The sequence below is a fragment of the Coregonus clupeaformis genome, unplaced genomic scaffold (genome assembly GCF_020615455.1).
Source record: "Coregonus clupeaformis isolate EN_2021a unplaced genomic scaffold, ASM2061545v1 scaf2762, whole genome shotgun sequence".
Classification (NCBI taxonomy): Eukaryota; Metazoa; Chordata; class Actinopteri; order Salmoniformes; family Salmonidae; genus Coregonus; species Coregonus clupeaformis.
In genome coordinates, this window is record NW_025536216.1 from 23,459 (window position 1) to 32,147 (window position 8,689).

At 44.4% G+C, this 8,689-nt stretch overlaps 1 long non-coding RNA gene across 1 annotated transcript; it reads right to left on the bottom strand.

Annotated features, from left to right (window-relative positions):
- Positions 1-410: 410 nt before the first annotated feature.
- Positions 411-7,518, bottom strand: LOC123489119. Its single transcript, XR_006660441.1, has 3 exons — positions 7,493-7,518; positions 572-639; positions 411-441 (listed from the first exon to the last, which is right to left on the bottom strand). It is a non-coding gene; the product is annotated as an uncharacterized LOC123489119 (long non-coding RNA).
- Between the last annotated feature and the right edge of the window lie 1,171 nt (positions 7,519-8,689).

The following is an 8,689-nucleotide window of genomic DNA, read 5'->3' on the forward strand; positions in this document are numbered from 1 at the left end:
GATAACTGGGTACCTTTCCCACCAGTCCCGGAATAGTATCAAATCCTCCAAGCCAGGTAGCAGTGAAACTGCCAGTCTTGGAAGACACCACATCCTGTAGAAATTGATTCTCCTCAGAGCTATGTACATACGCCAGGTTTGCTCCAAGGGACATACAATGCCGCTAGAGAAAGCAGTAGAAAGGGACAAACGCATTTCATAATGATTAACAGGGAAGTTCAGTATTTTACATGAGGCATGTGTTGCAAGTATAGAAAATATAACTTCTAAGGGAATGTAAAAAATAGTTGATTTCAATTGAACGTTATTTAGCTTAATTCACAGTAGATAGTAAGCATGATACCTCTGCTTCAGGCCAGGTCCTTGCAGTCTTGACAAACATGAAGCAGCATGATCCATAGTCAGTCCAACCGGGGGGACACAAGCGGTTTCCGGATGAAACTGTAAAGAGAAGTTGCAGCCGGCTTTAAAGGCTAGTCGAGACATATCTACAATATTATTAGTATATCAGTCAGTCACCTCTGCTACAACAAAACAAATACAGAATGAATCATGTAAAGTGGACTGTTACTTGCGTCTCCCAGAGCAAAGGCAGCACTGAGAAGCAGAAGAACGGTCAACATGGCCATGGTGAGTCTCCTGAGAGAGAAGCCATGAAGACAAATTCAGTGAGTCCTTCAGAGTGTAGGGGAGTGCAGTGTTCCCCTAACCTCACCAAGTACCCCAGCCATTCCACGTATCAGATGTATTCCAGTACTACCTAGTCAGAGCAGATTCAACTAATGAAGGGCTAAGGAATACCAGGTATCTTCCTCCACATACAGTAGATCACCACAGGAATATGTCTGCTTTCCAAAATGGCACCCTATTCCCTATGCAGTGAGGATAATTTCTGGGGGGGTATTTCTCTCCACTCATACATTGTCTCCGTACTGCTGTGCTGTTTGTTGCTACTTGGCTACCTGCCAAACTATTCACGTTTTACTTTTAATAAACGTTTAATCAATCTTTGTGTTCAACAAATTTACCAACTTTTTAGTTTTGTCCTCACTCATCTTTTTCGTTAAACTTTTTCACCCCGGACGTTTATCCGAGACAGAAGAGTCATTTTCCTGTGCAGTTTTAGCTGCCAACTTTACGTTATTTTCCTTTTTCCATCGTAACTTTTTCCTTATTCAACTTTTTCCTCCGGACGCTTTATCTGGACATGGTTCATCAACATCTTCAACAGCCGAAGCTAAGTAGTAACATTAACATGATGTCTTCTAATTGCAGTCGCTGTACTCATAATATACAGGAGGAACGATCGCCTTACGGCGAAAATAGCTGTGCTACAAGCCCAGCTTCAGACGCAATCGTTAGGCAAGGGTAATCTCAGTGTAGGAAAGGAAGAAACAGCGTCTGTGCCACCCAGTAAGTACAGACAGTAACGTTAGTATAAATCCCCCGCACAGTCCCCGCAGCCGGACAACTTTCTCATGGCTTCTGGAGGGAAATACTGTTGGAATGCTCAACCGGTGTCGCTCATTCAGCCGACAGAAACCTTCAACCGGTTTTCCCCATTATGTAGCGTAGTCGGAGTCTGAGTCTGAGTCTTCTCGCTCTCTATCCTCCCGTTACGGGGTCTGAGACGCCGAAGGCTCCCACCATTAGCTCTGACAAATTGAAAACCCTAGTCATTGGCGACTCCATTACCCGCAGTATTAGACTTAAAACGAATCACCCAGCGATCATACACTGTTTACCAGGGGGCAGGGCTACCGACGTTAAGGCTAATCTAAAGATGGTGCTGGCTAAAGCTAAAACTGGCGAGTGTAGAGAGTATAGAGATATTGTTATCCACGTCGGCACCAACGATGTTAGGATGAAACAGTCAGAGGTCACCAAGTGCAACATAGCTTCAGCTTGTAAATCAGCTAGAAAGATGTGTCGGCATCGAGTAATTGTCTCTGGCCCTCCCAGTTAGGGGAAGTGACGAGCTCTACAGCAGAGTCTCAGCACTTAATCGCTGGTTGAAAACTGTTTTCTGCCCCTCCCAAAAGATAACATTTGTGGATAATTGGCCCTCTTTCTGGGACTCACCCACAAACAGGACCAAGCCTGACCTGCTGAGGAGTGACGGACTCCATCCTAGCTGGAGGGGTGCTCTCCTCTTATCTACCAACATAGATAGGGCTCTAACTCCTCTAGCCCCACAGTGAAATAGGGTGCAGGCCAGGCAGCAGGCTGTTAGCCAACCTGCCAGCTTAGTGGAGTCTGCCAATAGCACAGTCAGTGTAGTCAGCTCAGCCATACCCATTGAGACTGTGTCTGTGCCTCGACCTAGGTTGGGCAAAACTAAACATGGCGGTGTTCACCCTAGCAATCTTATTAGGATAAAGACCTCCTCCATTCCTGCCATTATTGAAAGAGATCGTGATACCCTCACATCTCAAAATAGGGTTACTTAATGTTAGATCCCTCACTTCAAAGGCAGTCATAGTCAATGAACTAATCACTGATCATAATCTCGATGTGATTGGCCTGACTGAAACATGGCTTAAGCCTGATGAATTTGCTGTGTTAAATGAGGCCTCACCTCCTGGTTACACTAGTGACCATATTCCCGTGCATCCCATAAAGGCGGGAGGTGTTGCTAACATTTACGATAGCAAATTTCAATTTACAAAAAAAAAAAGGCGTTTTCATCTTTTGAGCTTCTAGTCATGAAATCTATGCAGCCTACTCAATCACTTTTTATAGCTACTGTTTACAGGCCTCCTGGGCCATATACAGCGTTCCTCTCTGAGTTTCCTGAATTCCTATCAGACCTTGTAGTCATAGCAGATCATATTCTAATTTTTGGTGATTTTAATATTCACATGGAGAAGTCCACAGACCCACTCCAAAAGTCTTTCGGAGCCATTATCGACTCAGTGGGTTTTGTCCAACATGTCTCTGGACCTACTCACTGCCACAGTCATACTCTGGACCTAGTTTTGTCCCATGGAATAAATGTTGTAGATCTTAATGTTTTTCCACAAAATCCTGGACTATCGGACCACCATTTTATTACATTTGCAATCGCAACAAATAATCTGCTCAGACTCCCAACCAAGGAGCATCAAAAGTCGTGCTATAAATTCTCAAACAACACAAAAAATTCATTGATGCCCTTCCAGACTCCTTCTGCCTACCCAAGGACGTCAGAGGACAAAAATCAGTTAACCACTTAACTGAGGAACTCAATTTAACCTTGCGCAATACCCTAGATGCAGTTGCACCCCTAAAAACGAAAAACATTTGTCATAAGAAACTAGCTCCCTGGTATACAGAAAATACCCGAGCTTTGAAGCAAGCTTCCAGGAAATTGGAACGGAAATGGCGCCACACCAAACTGGAAGTCTTCCGACTAGCTTGGAAAGACAGTACCGTGCAGTACCGAAGAGCCCTCACTGCTGCTCGATCATCCTACTTTTCCAACTTAATTGAGGGAAAATAAGAACAATCCAAAATTTCTTTTTGATACTGTTGCAAAGCTAACTAAAAAGCAGCATTCCCAAGAGAGGATGGCTTTCACTTCAGCAGTGATAAATTCATGAACTTCTTTGAGGAAAAGATCATGACCATTAGAAAGCAAATTACGGACTCCTCTTTGAATCTGCGTATTCCTCCAGGGGGCTTAGCTGTCCTGGATCTGCACAGATCTGCGAGGGCCTGGGATCGGGAGAGACACTTAAGTGTTTTAGTACTATATCTCTTGACACAATGATGAAAATAATCATGGCCTCTAAACCTTCAAGCTGCATACTGGATCCTATTCCTACTAAACTGCTGAAGGAGCTGCTTCCTGTGCTTGGCCCTCCTATGTTGAACATAATAAACAGCTCTCTATCCACCGGATGTGTACCAAACTCACTAAAAGTGGCAGTGATAAAGCCTCTCTTGAAAAAGCCAAACCTTGACCCGGAAAATATAAAAACTATCGGCCTATATCGAATCTTCCATTCCTCTCAAAAATTTTAGAAAAAGCTGTTGCGCAGCAACTCACTGCCTTTCTGAAGACAAACAATGTATACGAAATGCTTCAGTCTGGTTTTAGACCCCATCATAGCACTGAGACTGCACTCCTGTGAAGGTGGTAAATGACCTTTTAATGGCGTCAGACCGAGGCTCTGCATCTGTCCTCGTGCTACTAGACCTTAGTGCTGCCTTTGACACCATCGATCACCACATTCTTTGGAGAGACTGGAAACCCAAATTGGTCTACACGGACAAGTTCTGGCCTGGTTTAGATCCTACCTGTCGGAAAGATATCAGTTTGTCTCTGTGAATGGTCTGTCCTCCGACAAATCAACTGTACATTTCGGTGTTCCTCAAGGTTCCGTTTTAGGACCACTATTGTTTTCACTATATATTTTACCTCTTGGGGATGTTATTCGAAAACATAATGTTAACTTTCACTGCTATGCGGATGACACACAGCTGTACATTTCAATGAAACATGGTGAAGCCCCAAAATTGCCCTCGCTAGAAGCCTGTGTTTCAGACATAAGGAAGTGGATGGCTGAAAACTTTTTACTTTTTAAACTCGGACAAAACAGAGATGCTTGTTCTAGGTCCCAAGAAACAAAGAGATCTTCTGTTAAATCTGACAATTCATCTAGATGGTTGTAAAGTCGTCTCAAATAAAACTGTGAAGGACCTCGGTGTTACTCTTGACCCTGATCTCTCTTTTGACGAACATATCAAGACTGTTTCAAGGACAGCTTTTTTCCATCTACGTAACATTGCAAAAATCAGAAATTTTCTGTCCAAAAATGATGCAGAAAAATTAATCCATGCATTTGTTACTTCTAGGTTAGACTACTGCAATGCTCTATTTTCCGGCTACCGGATAAAGCACTAAATAAACTTCAGTTAGTGCTAAATACGGCTGCTAGAATCCTGACTAGAACCAAGAAATTTGATCATATTACTCCAGTGCTAGCTTCCCTACACTGGCTTCCTGTTAAGGCAAGGGGCTGATTTCAAGGTTTTACTGTTAACCTATAAAGCGTTACATGGGCTTGCTCCTACCTATCTTTCCGAGTTGGTCCTGCCGTACATACCAATACGTACGCTACGGTCACAAGACGCAGGCCTCCTAATTGTCCCCTAGAATTTCTAAGCAAACAGCGGGAGGCAGGGCTTTCTCCTATAGATCTCCATTTTTATGGAACAGTCTGCCTACCCATGTGAGAGACGCAGACTCGGTCTCAACCTTTAAGTCTTTACTGAAGACTTATCTCTTCAGTAGGTCATATGATTGAGTGTAGTCTGGCCCAGGAGTGTGAAGGTGAACGGAAAGGCTGGAGAACGAACAGCCCTTGCTGTCTCTGCCGGGCCGGTTCCCCTCTCCACTGGGGTTCTCTGCCTCTAACCCTGTTGCAGGGGCTGAGTCACTGGCTTGCTGGTGCTCTTTCATGCCGTCCCTGGGAGGGGTGCGTCACTTGAGTGGGTTGAGTTACTGACGTGATCTTCCTGTCTGGGTTGGCGCCCCCCCTTGGTTTGTGCTGTGGTGGAGACCTCTGTGGGCTATACTCGGCCTTGTCTCAGGATTGTAAGTTGGTGGTTGGGGATATCCCTCTAGTGGTGCGGGGGGCTGTGCTTTGGCGGAGTGGGTGGGGTTATATCCTTCCTGTTTGGCCCTGTCCGGGGGTTTCTTCGGATGGGGCCACAGTGTCTCGGACCGCTCCTGTCTCAGCCTCCAGTATTTATGCTGCAGTAGTTTATGTGTCGGGGGCTGGGGTTAGTTGGTTATACCTGGAGTACTTCTCCTGTCTTATCCAGTGTCCTGTGTGAATTTAAGTATGCTCTCTCTAATTCTCTCGTTCTCTCTTTCTCTGAGAACCTGAGCCCTAGGACCATACGTCAGGACTACCGGGCATGATGACACCTTGCTGTCCCCAGTCCGCCTGGCCTTGCTGCTATTCCAGTTTCAACTGTTCTGCCTGCGGCTACGAAACCCCTACCTGTCCCAGACCTGCTGTTTTCAACTCTTTAATGATCGGCTATGAAAAGCCAACTGAGAGACCTGAGCCCTAGGACCATACGTCGGGACTACCGGCCGTGGTGACTCCTTGCTGTCCCCAGTCCGCCTGGCCTTGCTGCTATTCCAGTTTCAACTGTTCTGCCTGCGGTTATGGAACCCCTACCTGTCCCAGACCTGCTGTTTTCAACTCTTAATGATCGGCTATGAAAAGCCAACTGAGATTTATTCCTGATTATTATTTGACCATGCTTGTCACTTATGAACATTTTTGAACATCTTGGCATGGTTCTGTTATAATCTCCACCCGGCACAGCCAGAAGAGGACTGGCCACCCTCATAGCCTGGTTCCTCTCTAGGTTTCTTCCTAGGCTTTCGCCTTTCTAGGGAGTTTTTCCTAGCCACCGTGCTTCTACACCTGCATTACTAGCTGTTTGGGGTTTTAGGCTGGGTTTCTGTACAGCACTTCGAGATATTAGCTGATGTAAGAAGGGCTATATAAAATAAAATTGATTGATTGATTGAAGTAATTTAGGCCTAGTTCACAAATTGAGGAATTCCCTGCAGCTATGTTATTGTCACTACGACGCATTTGTCAGAATGCAGGAACTATGGTTGAAGACAAACTTCAATACTGTTTTGTTTTATAATTATCCAACTAAAAATAAAGGCACAGTACAAACGGCCGGCAGGTAAGGCCCCGATAGCTGTTGTGTTCATGGAGGGAATACACCACATTAACATACATGATTGACCAGTGCCATAACTAATAACAGCAGTATCTCAAGTAGGCTACGCCAGCCCAACATTATACCTTTTTATTAACTAATGAAGCAAGGTTTAAGGGCATTCCATAGCAACAGTTTGCGAGATGACGAATGGTTCAATGAGGTACCTCCTAGCAGCATGTCCCACCTCTGAAGCTACATCCATAATCCGCTAGATGGTTCTGATAGCGACGCAAACTGATCTAACCAGTGATCAATAAATCATTAAATCTAGTTCAGCCACAACCTCTGGCTTCATACATGTTTCCTCCATTTCCAGTCTGGGGCAGTACGGTGCCCATTTTGCGAGGCAGATTAGCTAGACAGACGTGTACAGAAACTGATCACAACATGACATCCATTTTAGGTTTTGATTTGGGGGAGGGGGTGAAATGTAAATTCCAGATTTCATAGTTTCTTGTTCACTGCTCCGCGGTGCAAATGGCGACCAATCAGAACAGTCTACCGGATTATAGATGTAAAACATTCTGCTAGCCGGTACCATCATTGGACCATGCCTCATCTCACAAGCTGTCACAACTCCCTCAGACTTAAATTAATCAAAAAGGTCTAAATACTGGGCTAGCTACACCATATAATACACAAGCTAGGATAAACAGGATATTATGCTGCACTGCAGGAAATGTTCTAAGACAGTGGAGACATCAACCTAAAAATGTACAAAAGTTAGAATCACACAATAGAAGGCACTTACTTTAGCCAGGACACACAACAACAACAACAACAACAAAGAAACTGGGCCACTACAAATGCTGAACAACCACAAATAAAACAAGCTGTTTATCTACCAGAAGAATGGGAGAGGAATTGGTGATTGGCAGAGTGAGTTCAGGTATGGTGAGTTAGCAGGAGAGGGGCTTGTCCAGAGGGTAATTGGGAGTTTGTGGAATTGGCATGATCCTTCAAAACAAGTGTACTACATTTGTTCAGGGCCACATATTCACTATGGGTTCTGGTCAAAAGTAGAGCACTACATAGGGAATAGAGTGATATTTGGGATGCAGACACATACAGTATTAGATGAACAGATGTTGAAATCTCACTTTCTGAAATCCTGCCTGTGAGTTGAGTTCTACCTCTCCCTCCTCTCCTTTTTAAGGACCCGTCCAGTCAGACCCCTCCCTCTGGATCCCCGAAGGGTTGGAGGTCAGAAATGGCGGCAAGTAGTGAGGACAAAATGGAGGAAGTGGATAAAATGTTGGTGAAGCAACAGCTGTGGTGGAATGAGAACAATATGGCTGTCAGTTCTGATGGTATGGAGCGGGAGGATGAGGGTCAAGGACCTGAATGGTTGGTAGTGGAAAGACACAGGAAGAAGAGAGATCATGATACAGGAAGACACAGGAAGAAGAGAGATCATGATACAGAAAGACACAGGAAGAAGAGAGATCATGATACAGGAAGACACAGGAAGAAGAGAGATCATGATACAGGAAGACACAGGAAGAAGAGAGATCATGATACAGAAAGATACAGGAAGAAGAGTCATCATGATACAGAAAGACACAGGAAGAAGAGAGATCATGATACAGGAAGACACAGGAAGAAGAGAGATCATGATACAGAAAGACACAAGAAGAAGAGAGATCATGATACAGGAAGACACAGGAAGAAGAGACATCATGATACAGGAAGACACAGAAAGAAGAGACATCATGATACAGAAAGACACAGGAAGAAGAGAGATCATGATACAGAAAGATACAGGAAGAAGAGTCATCATGATACAGAAAGACACAGGAAGAAGAGAGATCATGATACAGGAAGACACAGGAAGAAGAGAGATCATGATACAGAAAGATACAGGAAGAAGAGTCATCATGATACAGAAAGACACAGGAAGAAGAGAGATCATGATACAGGAAGACACAGGAAGAAGAGAGATCATGAT